This window comes from Podarcis cretensis (assembly GCF_951804945.1).
Source record: "Podarcis cretensis genome assembly, chromosome: 11".
NCBI classification, from domain to species: domain Eukaryota; kingdom Metazoa; phylum Chordata; class Lepidosauria; order Squamata; family Lacertidae; genus Podarcis; species Podarcis cretensis.
This window is the reverse complement of record NC_137180.1, coordinates 31,660,713-31,677,475: the sequence shown is the minus strand read 5'-3', so window position 1 is coordinate 31,677,475 and position 16,763 is coordinate 31,660,713. Positions and strand designations below refer to the sequence as shown.

The following is a 16,763-nucleotide window of genomic DNA, read 5'->3' as shown; positions in this document are numbered from 1 at the left end:
GAGCTTTCACCTATAATATGTTGGTACCTCTAATTTAGAGTTTGGCTAGACATTTTAGAAATAGTATAGAAGTGAAATTTCTGCCCTCGGAGGGCTCCCCCCCCCCACATAATAAAAACACAGAACGAAGCTCAGTGCAGCATACATTGCTATTACCATATTAGCAGAAGAAGCTTCCCTCTTCTAATACATTTTCAGTAATTGTTTCAGAGTACAAGCATACAATTCCTTTATTATTCTTTTAAAAAACATTGCTGTCTTATTCATAAGGCATCTTGGGTGTTTTGGTAATTGAAACGGGAACCCTTAAAATATTAGGTAAAATCACTATGATCAGTTTAGTCAAAGACTGAACTCAGGAAAATGCATGATGATCATCACGATCATTTATACCCTTAACAACAATAACAACAGTAGCACCGCCATCAGAGGTGGCTGGTGCTCATTGGGACTGATAGGGCAGAAGGCAAGGGAGACCAAGATGTGGAACCACAGCCAATGAGAGGCAGGAGGCTCAACCATGCATCCATTTGCTCTGTCACTTCCTCCTGGGAAAACCTGTTGTTTAGTGCTGAATTGGAACAAACAGCAATTGGGTTTTCTGCGAATTGCCATTTGTTCCGATTTAGCCCTAAAGAGCAGGTTTTCCGAGGAAAAACATCGGGGCAAAGGTAAAATTGCTTGGAGCCATGCTTAGAAAGTATAGGGCATGCAGAAAACTGCTGGGACCCATGCTTTCCAGGCATAGGACAAGTGGAAGTGCAGACAAGCCCAGAGCTAACTAATTCCAGTTTTGTCCCCATTCTCCCTGCTGAGTCCTAGGGCAACATTGCAACCAAGGAGGAGGAACTTGGCAGGCAGTTCCACTCTTTCGACTGGTCATAAATAAGAAGGGAAGCAGCTGGGGGCTGGCTGAGGGCAAACTGAAATTGGTTGGGCAGCACCTTAATGAACCAGCCTGCACTGACTTCAGACAGTTCTAAATACAATACAGTTACTTGATAGCAAGTTCTGTTCACCTGAGGGTCTGAACACAGCAATGGACTTCAGGTCTCTTTGCACTTGTGGAAAACTTGCAAAAGGCAGAGTCCCTGGACCCCACCAACTGGGTGTAGATGCACAAAGCTTGTATATCCACAGGCTTTGCTTAGAATTTTGAATGAATGCATGGAGGTCAGGAGCAAGGAGTGTTGGCACTGCCCTGCTTCTCCTCTCTGCACATTTGCAGCACAAGGCTTTATTTGTTATGATAAGATCATGTGTAAATTTCTCTCGTGGCCCATAGTCAACAGATCTGTAATGCTGGCATCACGGCTGAAACCAATACCCAACAAAATCAGCAACCCGTAAGCAGGCTGTTGGTTGTTTAAAGGGCCCATTGAGTTAGATACTGAGCCCGATTGTAATTCCCAAATCACCATTCTTGCTGCTCAGAAGACCAATGGATGGGTGTGATGCAGAGGGCTCTCCTGCTGTGGAAGGAGCACACTGTCTGGAAGGGATCTCTTGTCACAAAAATCTAGACCTAGTCCCAGTGCATGCACATAGATGAAGTCCACATTGTAGTCAGCCAAGAGCTGTTAAAAGGAGAGAGGGACAGACAGAGAGCTATCATTCTTCATGTCACTGCCCACACTCCTGGTTTTCAGCTACAAGAGCCATAACAACTGCTTTCTATCCTCAAGGAGAGCTCAGAAAATTATAACATTTTGTTTTGACTGTCTGTTTTATAGCAGTTGCATCTTTCCAGTCCCTTCTTCTGAGCTAGGGCCTGAGGCATGCTGGGAAGTTAGGATAGAAATGCACCTGAAGAAGCTGGGATAAAGGTGAATCAAACAGAAAGCTTTATCACAGGGCTGAGGAACCTGTGGCCCTTCAGATGCTGTTAGATGCCAACTCCCACCAATCCTAGGCAACATAGCCAATGGTCAAGGGTGATGGGAGTCAGGGTCCCCAGTCCTGCCTTACCAGACCTACATTGTGATGGTGATGGAGACAATGAAACATTTTTCTCCTCCGCCATTGTATCTTCTCATTGTTGTCCAGCAAAGCTGTTTTTCCCCCCAAGCAATTTTGTCCAAAAGGGGATTTGGTAGAAACCCCAAAATCACACTGGGGGGTGTTCACAAGACACTTTGAGAGTCACTCTCATCTGCAGAGAGGCTTGCCTGCCCCTTCTCTTTGGCTGGCTGTCTAAGATCTTATTATTCACCAAGAGCTTTAAATCTAGGCTGCAAAGTGTTTAGGGAAAGAGCTGCAAGGAAAAGGGTTTTAAGCAAAGTAGCCTCTTGTATGGGAAAGTGCTTGTGCTTCTTTTGCTCTTTTTTATTTTGGGGGGTATATTTTAATTACAGTGGTACCTCGGGTTAAGTACTGAATTCGTTCCGGAGGTCCGTACTTAACCTGAAACTGTTCTTAACCTGAAGCACCACTTTAGCTAATGGGGCCTCCTCCTGCTGCCGCGCCACCGGAGCACAATTTCTGTTCTCATCCTGAAGCAAAGTTCTTAACCTGAAGCACTATTTCTGGGCTGTAACCTGAAGCGTATGTAACCTGAGGTACCACTGTATCATACATTGTAATTTGAATTGCTCTTCAGCTGTCGCAGGGATTTTTATTGATTGGGGTGGGGGTGCTATATAAATTCTAAATAAATAAATAAATAAATAAATAAATAAATAAATAAATATGGAAGGGTGGCTATATTGATTTTCAATAAAAAAAGAAAGAAGCGGGCACCCAGGTAATAATTATTCAGCATGTCTCTGAAGGATGCAGTGTCTGTTTTCAGCAACAGCTCTGCATTTACTGGCTTGCTGCTCCCATGCCCACTGCAGTGACCTTATGATGCCCCTCACAGTAATAGTAAACTGCATTCAATTCTTTGATTATAGAAATGACATTTTCTGGCTTGAGAGAGGCTCGTGACAGAGATGCAACTTAAGCCAAACATTCATTTGGCTTTGCTACAGGAGACTGCCGGAATGTAAACTACTCCCCTTCTTTTCAATGGTTTCAGCTCCTGAGTTAAAAGCTTGGGTTTTTTGGAGTAATCTGGGAGGGCTATATTTGGCCAAAAATGCCACTGACTCCCATTACTTAGTTGGCACAAGCCAAACAATGTTCCTTTATCAACAAAACCAATAGTCTGTTTTATTTGCAGTGCACAGAGAAGTAGCTTCGTCCAACAGATCCCACTCTCCCTCCCTTGCAACATGTCTGTGACCAGTTAATGAGCTGCAACAGTGCCTGGGCTTTATTTTCAGCCAATTAAGCTTATCCCTCTCAGGAATTGTGGTCTGGCTGTAGCAGAAGTCCTAGGTATGGGCAGGACTTGTTTCTTTGACCAGTTGTGGGTTAGCCACATGGGTACGTGCTGTTGCACCACACAGCAGACGTTTTCTCTGTAATAACTCCTCCAAGTGCTCCACAAAAGCAGATCCCTTTTTAATTTACTTCATGTTTACAGCGTTCTCTTTCAAACTGAACTGCTGGCACAGGCGGATATTTACACAACCTTTGTTTCAAACTATTTATTTGCATTTAAGACTTCAGTAAAATTCACTGTCAGGACAATTGTGTGTTTGAAAGCTAGATTCTTAAACATGTTAATGTTCCAAGGAGAAAAACAGACAGTTCTGTCCTTCAGTTGCTTTTACACATCTTGGGTAAATGTACTTGTGGATCACGGCAAAGAGACAAAAATTTCTAGGTGTAATAAAATAATGGTGCTCTAGAACAAACTAAAGGGTAGGTGACCTAAGTGATACCCATAATCAGGTGTGTGTGTGTGTGTGTGTGTGTGTGTGTGTGTGTGTGTGTTAAGAACATAAGAAGAGCCTGTGGGATCAGGCCAATGGCCTATCTAGTTCTGCATCCTGTTTTCACAATGGTCAGCCAGATGCTTATGGGAAGTTTGAAAGCAGAACCTGAGAAGACCTGTTTCCAATCTGCTCAGGAGCAGGGCTGGCCCTACCATGAGACAGAGTGAGGCAGGTGCCTGAGGCGGCAGATGCTGGGAGTGCAGAACAGTGGCAAGTTGTTGGAAAACTGGTCTGTGAGCATCACGTGACCTACCCTGTCCCCCTAAGCTATTTTGCTGCCCTCAGGCGTGGTGGGAGGATGCTATCCTGTTATGAAGTCTGATGGGCTTTCTGCACATGGATTAGGAGGGATAGGGAGTCATCTTGAGCTTTGCCTCAGGCAACAAGCACAACAAGCCTAGCTGAGGAAGAATCAGCATGGCTTCATCCTTTTCTATCAGCTTTTTAGAATTTGTTGAGAGTGTCAACAAACATATAACTGAAGGATGAACTGGGAGTCCTCATATACACAGACTTCATCAAAACCCTTTGAAGCCCCTCACCAGAGACTCTTGAGAAAACATAGGTAAAGGTAAAGGGACCCCTGACCATTAGGTCCAGTTGTGGCCGACTCTGGGGTTGCGGCGCTCATCTCACTTTATTGGCCGAGGGAGCCGGTGTACAGCTTCCGGGTCATGTGGCCAGCATGACTAAGCCGCTTCTGGCGAACCAGAGCAGGGCATGGAAACGCCGTTTACCTTCCCGCCAGAGCAGTACCTATTAATCCAGTGGCGTAGCGTGGGTTGTCAGCACCCGGGGCAAGGCAAGTAATCTGCGCCCCCTAACCCCTGGATTTTAGCACTCGAGTGCGAGCGCACCCCCCAGATGTTGCGGCCACCCCCCTGCACCCCCCACGCTACACCACTGGGGCTGGGGGCGAGCGAAGGAGCCAAGGACCCCCCCTTAAGGCTCAGCAGGAATTTATTAAATTTATTATTTGCAGAGCCCCCGCGGGCCGAGGCAGCCGAAGCCCCCTCCCCTCGGGCGCCTCCCCGCCCCCTCCTCTCCTTGGGCTGTAGGTGGAGCCCGCGCTCCGAGGCGCTCCAGATCCGGGCTTGGCGAGCGCCTCTCCTCCCTCCGGCCTGGTCCGGGGGCTTCCAGCCGCGCTCCGTCCTCGCCCGACCCCCCCGCCCCCCGCGGCTGAGACTTGCGCTGAGAGCCGGAGCCAGCGGCGCCCCCTTCCGCCGGGAGACCCTCGCCCGCCCGCTGGCTTCCTCTCGGAGGGTTTTGGGGAGAGCAGGGCACGGCGAGGCCCCTCGGAGCTCTCCTCCCTCCCAGTCGGCAGAAGCAGCCGCCGCCTGTGGCTGGTCCGAGGGGATGGCGGTGGCGTCGGGGTGCGGAGGCTGCCCGTACCCGGCCAGGCGTTGGTGGCGGCGTCGGCGCTGCTGCAGCGGCTGCTCCTGCGAGCAGTGAGTGGAGCGCAGCCGCAGCGGCGCAAGGCTGGCGGTGGCGGCGGGGAGCCCGGCGGAGGAAGGAACTTGTCCCTTCCCTCTGGACTCGCGCCCCCCCAGATGTTGCGCCCGGTGCACCCCCCACGCTACACCACTGTATTAATCTACTTGCACTTTGACATGCTTTCGAACTGCTAGGTGGCAGGAGCAGGGACCGAGCAACGGGAGCTCACCCCGTCGCAGGGATTTGAACCGCCGACCTTCTGATCGGCAAGTTCTAGGCTCTGTGGTTTAACCCACAGCGCCACCCGTGTCCCAAAGGCCTTTATTGGGCTGCTAACCCATTACAGAACATGAAATACAAGGTTGTATGAAGAGCTGACGTGCAATTATGCTTCGTCCAGAAATCAGCCAGAAATGTTAAGTCAGACATCCAGCTTGATGCTAACACCTCAGTGAAAGTTATATGCATAATTAACCCCCTCCCCACAAACCCCTATCTTGATAATTACAATAGCAGCCAAACTAAAAACAAACCACTACATTTCTAGCCAGCAAGCACCTGCTTGTTTCTAGTCTTACCCCTCCCCTGTTCTATCTGAAGTCCTCTCTAGGACTAAAGCATTTTATAAGACTTAGATTCTTAACCTCCCCAGCTGCTACTTTCAGGGAGGAAGTAGGACCACAAAGCCATTCCATAAACTAAATAAAATTTGTGATTCAGCATTAATGGGCTCTTCACTCTAGTAAGTGTTAAGTGCTATCTTATTTCAGGTAAATAACAAACAATGAACATAAACAAAAATATTTGTCAATGACTGGTATTGGGTGATATTTAACATATTAATAAATTATCTGCAGTTGCAAGTACAGAGGGAGAAGAAATTCAATTCAGTTTACATTTAAAGGTGATTCTATCAAATTTGCACTTCTTGGAACAGAACACAGCCATACTTTGAAATAAATCCACACTTATTCAGATTTTGTGATGCTGTTCTCCAGTCCACACAAATGCATACAATAGGGGGAGTTGTACGTCAACATGAATATATTTGTGAAAATACCCTAAAATGTAATGTATTAGTGTAAATTGTCTCTGAAACTGTGTGCATTAGTTAAAACTGCATACAAAAATGTGTTTATTAGGAGTGATTTGCACTAACATCCTGGTGAATTTTCATGAATATTTTTTATAAAATTGCAGATTGCTGCAGACATGTAGAGAACTGACTTTAAGATTGAAAAAAATGAGAAATGGCAGATTCTCCCACCCCTAGTCAGAAGTAAGCAGTGAGGTAGCCAACTTTATGAAGGCATCAAAATGTTGCTATTAGGATGTTAACCCATTACTTTTCCCCGTCCCCGTCCCCCCCAGTTAATGTAAAAGCACTGTCAGACACGGTGCAATGCATAGTATTTTTTGCTAAATTGTGTTTTTTTTAATCAATGGTTTCTGTTTAGTCATCAGCCGCCACTACAGTTCCCATTTCCTCCTACCACTTGCAGACAATTTTTGTAGCTGCCTGCTGGCCAGTATGCAGTTGAGTTTTCAGGAAACATCTGTACAATGGAATTTGATTGCCAGGGCTGTGAACAGAGTTTCAAATGGCAAACAGGCAAGTGCAGGTGGAAAAAAAAAAGGTGTCATCCAAAATTTGCCTTGTAAACACAGACATCTGTGCAGGGGCCAGTAATTCAACCCTGTCCCTGTAAGGGTAACTGAAATCAGTGAAGCCCTTCATGTGAACAGTAATTGCTTGGGGAAGTTGAAGCTGCATTATCAAGCAAAGAGATTTATAGGGGTGTTTTTTTTTTCTGGGATTGCATTATGTACCAGTTCTCAATATACAGATATTGTGAGAGAAGAGTTTAAAAAATGAGTGATAATTGTATGCCACTTGTCGTTTTCTGCTGCCATGTTTTTAGTCTCCTCTTCCCTTTCATGTTTTAAATATATGTTTTGCATACATGAAACAGAATGATGTATGCATAAATTAATACTTATTTCTGGACTGTTAGTAGATCAGGGAAATAGGTGTGGCTGAAGGGTTGACTTTCTAGCAAATATTCAGAAATGTTGGCTGCCTCTTAAAACTACTAGGAACTTGAATATGTTGCTTCTTTCTCTGCCGCCTTGCTCTGTGTGATGTAGTTCACAGTTTAGGACACTTAACACCCCAAAATAGTATTGGGCTTTTTGCCCAAGAGAGCCAGCTCTATTAAAATGCTATCCTTAAATAAAGGTAAAAAGTAAACATGCAACTAGCTCTCACGCAACACAATGTTTTCTAGTGTCAACTAAGAGACTTCATTCTCAAGAGCATAGGAAGTTGCCTTAATCTAGGTGAGACTATTTGCCTATCCAGCTCAGTATTATCTACCAGCGATGGCTGGTGCTCATTGTGACTGGTAGGGCAGGAGGCAGGGAGTCTCATCAGTAGGTGGAACCAGAGCCAATGACAGCCAGAGCCAGAGCCAATAACAAGTAACCCCAGATCGTTCTAGTTTAGCCCCTATCCTTCTCCCTGCTAAGTTCTACAAAGGGCAACACTGAAACCAAGGAGAAGGAAGCTGATGGGCAGTACCAACCACTGGACTGGTTGTTCAGTAGAAAGGCAGGCAGCTGGGGGTTGGCTGAGGGCAGGCTGAGGTTGGCGGGTCCAACAGTGCCCCATGTGCCCAAATGGGCCAGTCACCACTGATGAATGGCACCAGTTCTCCAGGTCTCAAGCAGAGATCTTTCCCATCATCACCTCTTGGTTTTATCTGGAGATGCCAAAGATTGAAACTGCATGCATAACATGTGCTTTGCTGCTAAACCCCTCCTTATAATGACATCAGTGGCAACACAATGATATTGTCTCTTGCATTATTATCTCCTGTGAATTTTTAAAGCAAGCTTACAGCAAGACTCAAAGTTTATTTTAAAGTCTATAAAATATGCGAACAAACACCCTTTCCTGGTATTCTAGACACCTGTGCCAAAATAAATATTTCATATATGCCATACCTCTATATTTAGCCCTTTGGATTTTTTTCTAGATAAGCTCTGGATTTAAGAGCAAGCATAGCAACTGTTCTGCAAACTGATTCTTCATTATAGGTAACCACTGAGAGCTTCACCAAAGGCATTCTCTCTGGGATTACAGAGATGAAAAATCAATTCTGATAACATTAGAACAAATTTAAAGAGCAAAAAGCCTTCGAAAGCATGCAGTGAATAAACAGAACCATCTTTATTCCCTGTGCAGATTTCTTTTAATATACTGAAATAATTGCATTTTCCCTCTTGTGTTGGAATCCTGGCCACGTTTTATTTCTGTTTTGTTTTTTTAAATTTTATTTAACAAAGGATTGTTTGAATAACCATAACAGGAATCCATCAAGATGAGCAGTTCATCAAGGATGCAATCTTGTACCCACTTTCCTGGGAGTAAGCCATCCGAATCCAACAAGGATTACCTCTTCTGAGTAGACATGTATAAGAATGCACTGAAATGAATTTGCTGCTTACAATAATTAAGAGTACCTGAGTGTGAGGAGATCACAGTAACAAATGTGTATATAATCTTCATTTGGAAGTAGCTCAACTGGATGACTCCATGAAATATGGGAAGAGCAACTCAGGATGGGCAAATCTGCTAATTTCACTGTCTCCCAGTTTCTCACTTTCCCCCAGTTTTTGGTTCATTTCTCCACATTTACACATCAGCTTGTGCTTTTTTAAAAATGTGGATTTATCCTAGTAGACACAGGTTTTTATACAGTTTTACCTATTATACAAATTTGTGCAGAGCAGATTGCCCTAATATAATGCTATTTGGCATGTTATTTTTACTAATATATACATTTTTGTACACACTATTTGGCCAGAGAACTGCACTGCAAAGTTCAGAAAAGTGCAATTTTTGTTTTGGTTTGCATATTGCTTTGGAAAGTGTGAATTAGTCCAGTCCACCTTCAAATGAGAACTGATTCAAATTTTTCTCCCACTCCTAGGACTAGCTCACATGCTGGATAGTCACTACATAGTCACTATTTTAAATTGATCTATTTGGCAGCTCTTCCTCTGTGTTGATGGCTGCTGCAGCAGCTTACCATACAGGCTAGGAGAGTATTTTCATGCCACTGTGCCCAAATATATTTAGTCTTTTTCAACCTTGGCAAAACCCTCATGTATGGCGATCTCCTAATGAATTTTTGCAAGGAGGTACCCACCATATCAAACAGCTTGTCCCCTTCAGGTACTTGTAACTTAACATGGGGGGCACTGTGAAGATAAGCACAGCACACTAGATTTATCCCCCACAGATTTTGTCAACCCTGCCTGAGTTGGAAGGTGACTTTCTGAAGCAGAGAGTCTATTTTTGTGTGGGCTTCCTACGTTTGGAACATCAGAGTTCTAAAACATGTAGGAAGCATACATGAGTTCAGTAGGTTTGCATCTTCAGAAGGTCCTAGTCAGATAACAGAGAAGGTCGCGAGGTACATCGAGAGAGCTGTGAAATTGAGGGCCACCATCTGAGTGACAGACTTGTTCATCTGACGGACCCCCTTTTGCTTGTTCTTTTCTTCTTTTTATTCTTATTTTTATTTTTATTTTTAATTCTTGTCTAGCTGTGGCCTGTTGGCTTTGCTAATAAAGTTTTGATTGATTGATTGATTGATCTTCAGAAGGTCCACTTCTGGCTCATGGAGAGTGACAGAAATGGTGAGGGAGTGGAGCTAGAAAGCTCTTCCTCATACCCTGCATGTGTTAAGTTAACTTATTTTCTGAATTCCCAAAGAGGGCTTCCATGTGTCTTTCATGTTATAATTTACAAATCACCCTTCATTCTCATATTTTGAAGAATTTCCTTTCGTAGAAGGCTCATCAAATTGTGGGCCTTGGTATCTTTTGCAAGCAATGGAAGAATTGGGTTGGTGTGGGAGACCAAGGTTTAGCCTATAGTATTCTTATAGAAATAGAGTAGGATGTAATTATTACTTACGATCTAATTCTGTGAATGTCTACTCGGAAATAAGTCACACAAAATTGTGCAAGTGACTCATGCTTTTACAGCACATGTCATGGACTGGCTGGATGCAGAGGGGTGGTAGGAGGAACCAGTTGGGGAACCCTAAGGGAAGAAGGCTCAGAGCCCGGGAGTTGGTGGTGGGACAACATTGAGTGGTCAGAGGAAAAAGATAGAGAAGACTGGGAGGAGGTGGTGTCGGAAGCTGAAGAGGTAACAGGGCTTAGTGAGTAGGAAGATGCTGTGGCAGAAGGCAGTCCAGACTCAAAGGTAGAAGAGGAGTTGGGGCAGGAGACAGAGATGAGGCAGACTGCAGAAGAGTCCAGGAACTCTCCCCATCCTGCTGTGACCAGCTCCCCTCCCCCCCCCATGGTCTTGCAGGACCAGAAGAGTTATGAAGAGGGCGGAGCAGATATAAACTCATTGAAGGAGTTTCAGATTGCTTGGGAAGGACATGGTTGGGGAGGAGACTTAAACAACTGTGGGAAGGCAGGGACCTTCAATCCTCACAACTGTCTAATTGGGGCAAGCTCTACCAGGAAGAGTTGCTGTGCTCACTAGGCCTGGTCTCCTGAGCTGTTTGTTTCTTTGAATAAAGAGTTAACTTCACTGATGCCGTGTGAGTTATTACTGACCTGCTCCCGGCACCTGTCCCTGATGGCAGCTCACCATGCAAATGCGTGGTCAGGAGTTAATTCGATTAAGCTGTTTCAGCTCTCACAGATTTTAATATATTTTTATGCAGTCTTAATTCACTTCAGTTGGAGGCATCGGTATTTCAAAAGTGCTCAGCATGACTAGATCATGTCCCATCATAATGTTACCTTTAAGACCAAAGTGCAGTGCAATTCTACATGTGTCTACGCGGATGTAAGTTCCACTGAGTTCAGTTCATTTTCCTCCCAGGTAAGGTGTGCACAGGATTGCAGCCTAAGTCTGTAAAGATCAGCAGAGAGTATTCAGTATGAGATAATAATTCCTTTGCATGCCAGAAATTTCCATGCAGGCTTTGACTTTAGCATCTTTAAGGAGAAAAGTTTATTTTAGGCACCGTGTCCCCTTCAGACCAGCTGACGTTTATTCAGCACACAACGTTTACTGTGGCTTAGGGTGTCAGCCATAATTCTAGGTTGATAGTTTGTGAAGAGAAGATGCTATTTTGTCCTGTTTATAAAATGTTATTCTGCAGAGTCACACTCCAAGACTAACAGAGTCTGTCCAAGTATAGTAAAGCTCTTTGGTTTAACTTACTGCCTTCATTAAACTTAGCTTACATTGTCCTAATTATATGTTATCAACAATTAAGAAATGTATCGCATGCCACAGGCCAGCTAAAACATTCTGCGTTCTTGGGTGAACGCCAAGAGAGGTGTCAAGTTCCATATTACCTTGTCATCAGTTGCAGCTCTCGTTTTGCAGTACAGGCAGCAGCTGTGCTAGACAAAATAATCTAAATTATCACATGTACTTTTTCCCTTTAGGAAACAACTCACGCTGAATTGCATTTCTGGTGGGAGAAAAGTGCTATACCTCAGTGAGCTTGTGCTGAAAACGTATTTTATGTTAATCAAATGTTAACCCATAACCTTTTCTAACTTTCTGATGCTCACTTCCATCCTATCGGGAGTGGGTGGGGGGAACCTCCCCAAACATAAGCAGTCCTGACCCATGCTACGTATCTAAGCAGCTATTACATGATCTTTAACTGGTTCAGTGGAAAAATGTACCCATATTTGTGATCAACAAGTGATAACAGAACTACATACTTGCACTAACCACTCATATTGGGATGATCAAAAAGGATCAGTTCCAGTGATATGCCTGGCAACAGTCAAAACAAACATACTCTCTCAGCTTCTCTAAGCAACCTGTTCATTGAGCTTCATCCTGATGCACATTTATTCTGATTTAGATGCATCGTGGTTATACACCTTCACATTATCAATCTACCCCACACTTCTTAGCAGGTGTGCTGACTCTTAGGGGTGGTGTCTTTGGTCCCCCTCAATATTTGCTGGCAGGGGGCTGATCCCCCTCAGTATTAAGGGGGGTGGAGGAAGTTGAGCGCCACGCCAAGTGTGGCACAGTTCAGTGACTGTCTCCTCCTAAGTGCATAAGAAGAAGCCGCATCATGCCAGCCTCCTCCCGATGATGCAACATTATGTGTGTGACACATGTCACGTACATGTTGTTGCATGTGCAGTGCATGACAGGCCCTCCCCAATCTTGGACACTCTTTGTGTGCATTTTCCTATCACTTTCCTGTCCTTTAAAAAGTTGATTTGTTGTACCAGAGTTATTTAACCCACCTTAATTGTGCAAACCTAAATTTCTGTTTGAATGCTTCCTGCAAAATACTGACAGTCTGGAAGCAACCTCCCCTCATCCCCACATACATAGAGAGTTTGATTTGTATCATTGGAGCTGCACAATTGCACGAGATCACAGCTCCTCTACTTTGAAATGGAAAACTGCAAATTTCCATTTCACAAGGGAAAAAGGGTGATCTTCTGTGAATTAGTCACTTCCTATATTTACATTGCTTGTGAGCAAGGCTTTTGTTTTTGTTGAGGAGACAGTCACTGACATGTAATCAAAATACACTCCGGGTACTTGTTCCCAAAGAGGATCAAGAACTGGCTGTGTGTGTGTCATAAAAAGACAGCTTCCACCAATTAAGATCACCCTTCTACCAAGTTCAGACATCACTCTTGCATTCACACATATAAAGATATGTACAAACTAATGCACACCTTAATATACACAAGGATTGCATCATTAGGCTATCATTATCCTGCCATTCCTCCAAGTTGCTTAAATAAGATAGCAGAGATTCCCTTTCTCCGCCTTCATCTACACAATAGAAATAGCGTCTGGCCCAAGATCCTCCAGTAAGTTTCATGGCTGAGTGAAGATTTGACTGGCAGGCAGAGCCCAGCCACCTCACATAGACATCGCTAGCTATTTCCTATGACCCAAGCTACTACTCCTAAATTCTTTGGCACTAGCTGCCTGCTCTGTCATTCTGTTCTCTTTCTACCACCCACACAGAAGCGGAGACCTGGGTGGATGATTTAGGAGATACAGCTGCTCAGACTGGTGCCATGAGGGGAAGCTACTGCTTTGCTGCACTTGTGTGTCAAGAGGAGACTGACGATTCAGTGTCTGAGGAGGGGAGCCTTCCAGACCCAGATGCCGACTACCTAAACACATCTCGCGATGAGGAGCTGAAGATATTTATATGTACAGATGTATCTAAATAAATTGAGGGGCGACTCTGTGTTTCGGTGACCACACTAGGACCTGTATTCTGATTTCAGGTTTGCCTCAGTAAACCTCTCTAGCGATCCTTGCCATTTTTACTTCTCAGTTTATTGTTCCTTCTTTGTCCCATTTGGTGTGCTTTTCATGATCATCTCAGATTTGCACACAAACTGATGTGTGTTCGTTTGCTCATTTTAAGTCATTCCAGGGTGAGTTTGAAGTGGGAAGTAAATGGGTTCTGTTTTATTTTTATTTTTTTTTATTTAAGAAAAAGGATGATAAAAAGCTTGAGAAGTCGGTGTGGTACTGTGAAATAATATAAGGATTTCACAGCTGCTGGGGAGTGGACAACTGCAGACACTCACTATCAGCTGGTACAGGACACTTTTGAGCCTCATTTAGGCATGCTCCTGAATGGTGCTGGGTTAAACCAGGGATGAGGGCATATGGAAGTCCAACCACCAACATGGGTGGTCTGGAAAGGCTAAAGCTCAGGGACAGAGCACATGTGAAGCTATTGTGTCTCAAAAACCACCCAGATAGAAGTCTTGACAATGACAATCAGAAGCCAGGCCTTGTCTCTACAGCCATCACAATGCCACTGAGAGCTCCTCTAGTTTCCCCTCCCTCTGTGTTAATCTTCTAGCTCTCTAGAGCATTGCCACCAACCTACAGGACAGTGTAGAGGTGGCTCAGATATCTATATCTATCTAATCTATATCTATATCTATATATATCTATATATATGCTTGTATAATGGCTCTGGGCCTGTCTGTTTGAGAAAGCTGACATTCCCTGGAAGTGTGCCAGAACCCAGGCCTGCCTGAGAAGCCTGCATTGGGCTAGGACCAAAAGGGGGGGGGGGATACCTCATAGGATTTAGCATCATAGCTGAAAAGCAGACGTCTCCGGACCATCTACTTGGCCTCCTCCAAGATTTTCCCAGAACATCTTGCCCCAGAACAAACTGCTGCTCTGCTCTAGGTCTTCATGCCTGAGCCTCCTCACAGCACTCAGACCATGACAGCTTAATAAATGGGCTGGGCCAGGGACAGCCAGCACAGTCCCTTCAGATGTTACTGGGCTGCAGTTTCCCTCATCAGCAGTTCAGTGCTTTCAGTGGGACGCACGCTCTATGACTGACAGATTGCATTGGCACTCAGATGTCCATTCTGATGCACATTGGGAAGTGCCTCAGATTTATGCCCATGATTCTTCATTTACCAAGTGATAGCTCACATGAGAGTCTGTTTGTGAGAACTGATGCCATCACGGCAGCACTTTTCTGAACAACAGCCATAGCAGGTGTTATGGAGGCAACTCATAAGTGTTTGGAGGAGACACCAATTCACACAAACTATGGGCCACATGCTGCATGTGTGTCCTGACTGCAGGATTAAAATGAAGCAGAATACCAAAGGGCTCATACACAATTTTAAGGCACTTTTTAGGCATAGATCAGCACTTTCCCAGTCCATGACCAAGTGCCTCCTCCGCTTTTTCTAGGAAAACCAACTCTGAATCAGAACAAATGACAATTTAGGTTTTCCACAGAATTGTTTTCAGCGGTTAAAGAGCTGGTTTTCATGGGGAAATCACCGGGTCAAGACAAACAAACAAACAAACAAACAAACAAGTGCTCAGACACTGAACTTTAAAGTGCAGCCCTGTGTCTAGAAACGTGGTACAAAAAGAAGTCTGGATGAGCCTTAAGTTGCAATACAGTATGCAGGGTTCTCTTACAAACTGCATTCAACAGTGTTGACAGTGGGCAGCCTACTGTCCCCATTTAGCTCCTCAGTGAGGTGTGAATATTTTCAAGATGACACATAGTTTCTATTGGTGTTACATCTATGTTTCATCATACTCTGAGAAATGAGCCTTAGGACATTTCTGGATATGTTCCTGATCTCCATAAGCGGCAAAAGTTACAAACACAGGAGTGTATAAGGGTTGGATCACGTCCTGATGTGTGTTGACATACAGTACTGATACAGACTCTTATGAGTTTCTGAGGGGGCAGTTAGACTCCCCTAAAACTCTGGATTCAGTAGAGAGCTGGAATTCAAGCAAAGCCCTAAATTCCTGGATCTAGCAAAGGTTGGAAATAACACAGGCCAGCTTCCTCATGAGGTATTCACTTGATAATGGCAAAGTTGTTGACCTAATGAAAGGTAGGCAGAGAGACCTGTCAGTTTGCATTTCTTAATACAGAAAGTATTGATCTGATCTTTCCTATCCTGATTAATTCAAGAGTGTTCTGGAAGGTTCTTGTTTGGGTTATTTCTTCTGAGAAGCAGAGTACAGCTGGTTTAAACTGGTTCTGTTATCTTTCTGTCAAGGTCATGCGAACTATAATAAGAGGCCAGAAGGAGCCTGGGTTTTCACTTACTTTCTCTTTCTGTCTCTTTGTTCTGGTGTGGTGTTCTGTGCGCTTCATGTTAAAATTTAGTCTTATTATAAGTATTGTAAGTTTTATTGTAAGTGCTGCAACTGCATTTCTTATACTGTGTCAATCCTGAATGTATTGGATTTGTGACTATTATGCTCATTTGCCTTCAGTAGCAGTAAAGCTTTGCTGGATGAAGTATAATGCCTCTGGTCTATTTTTTGGGGGGAACTCTGCATTGTGTTTAAGTCCCCCCCCCGAGGGGCATGACAAGACCATGAGGAGATTCCATGCTAGACAGCCAAATGGGTGAAGCCCCTCCCTAGATCCTGGTTTTAGGTATTAAGACAAAAGGCCCATGTTCATTTTTTAAAGGACTGCAGTTAATAGCTATGAGTTAGCAAAACTGGGATGGGTTGTAAAAGGAGGCAGAGAGCATGGCTGATTTCTGTTTTGCATCCAAGGCTGCTGGCCCTAAAGAGAAGCAAGAGGTGCTCTTGGAATGTAGTGCTAGGAACCCCTCCATCGTTGCCTCAGGTTGTATATATGTGTAAATAAACCATGTATCATAAAGACACCACACTCTCACCCCATTTCCAGGGAATAAAGTGGGTTTTATTATTTATTTATCTGAGACATTTGTATACCACTTAATTGCTCACATTTGTAAGAGGTGAACATAAAAACAATCCACAGTAAATGGGACACTCAAACAATAGAAATGTTTCACAAAATTCAACACTACTTTAAAATGTCTGCTGCAACAAGAAAATCTTAGTCATGTATCTGAAGTTCAGCAAGACTGTCAACAGTGTTCTAATATTGATAATGGGAATTCTGA

General features: G+C 44.1%; 1 protein-coding gene and 1 long non-coding RNA gene across 3 annotated transcripts in view; one reads left to right on the top strand and one right to left on the bottom strand.

Moving 5' to 3' along the window:
• The window catches only part of MBLAC2 (metallo-beta-lactamase domain containing 2), a 643,282-nt gene that overhangs the window by 1,047 nt on the left and 625,472 nt on the right, over positions 1 to 16,763 (bottom strand). The gene's annotated exons all lie outside the window — the stretch shown is intronic.
• Positions 1 to 16,763, top strand: part of LOC307226910 — a 90,594-nt gene that overhangs the window by 66,949 nt on the left and 6,882 nt on the right. Inside the window, exon 4 of one of the 2 annotated variants that reach the window (XR_013843686.1) lies at positions 13,321 to 14,196. The exons of the other annotated variant lie outside the window; for it this stretch is intronic. This is a non-coding gene — a long non-coding RNA (uncharacterized lncRNA). Of the gene's footprint in view, positions 1 to 13,320; positions 14,197 to 16,763 lie in introns of those variants that run through there. 2 annotated transcript variants of the gene reach the window in all.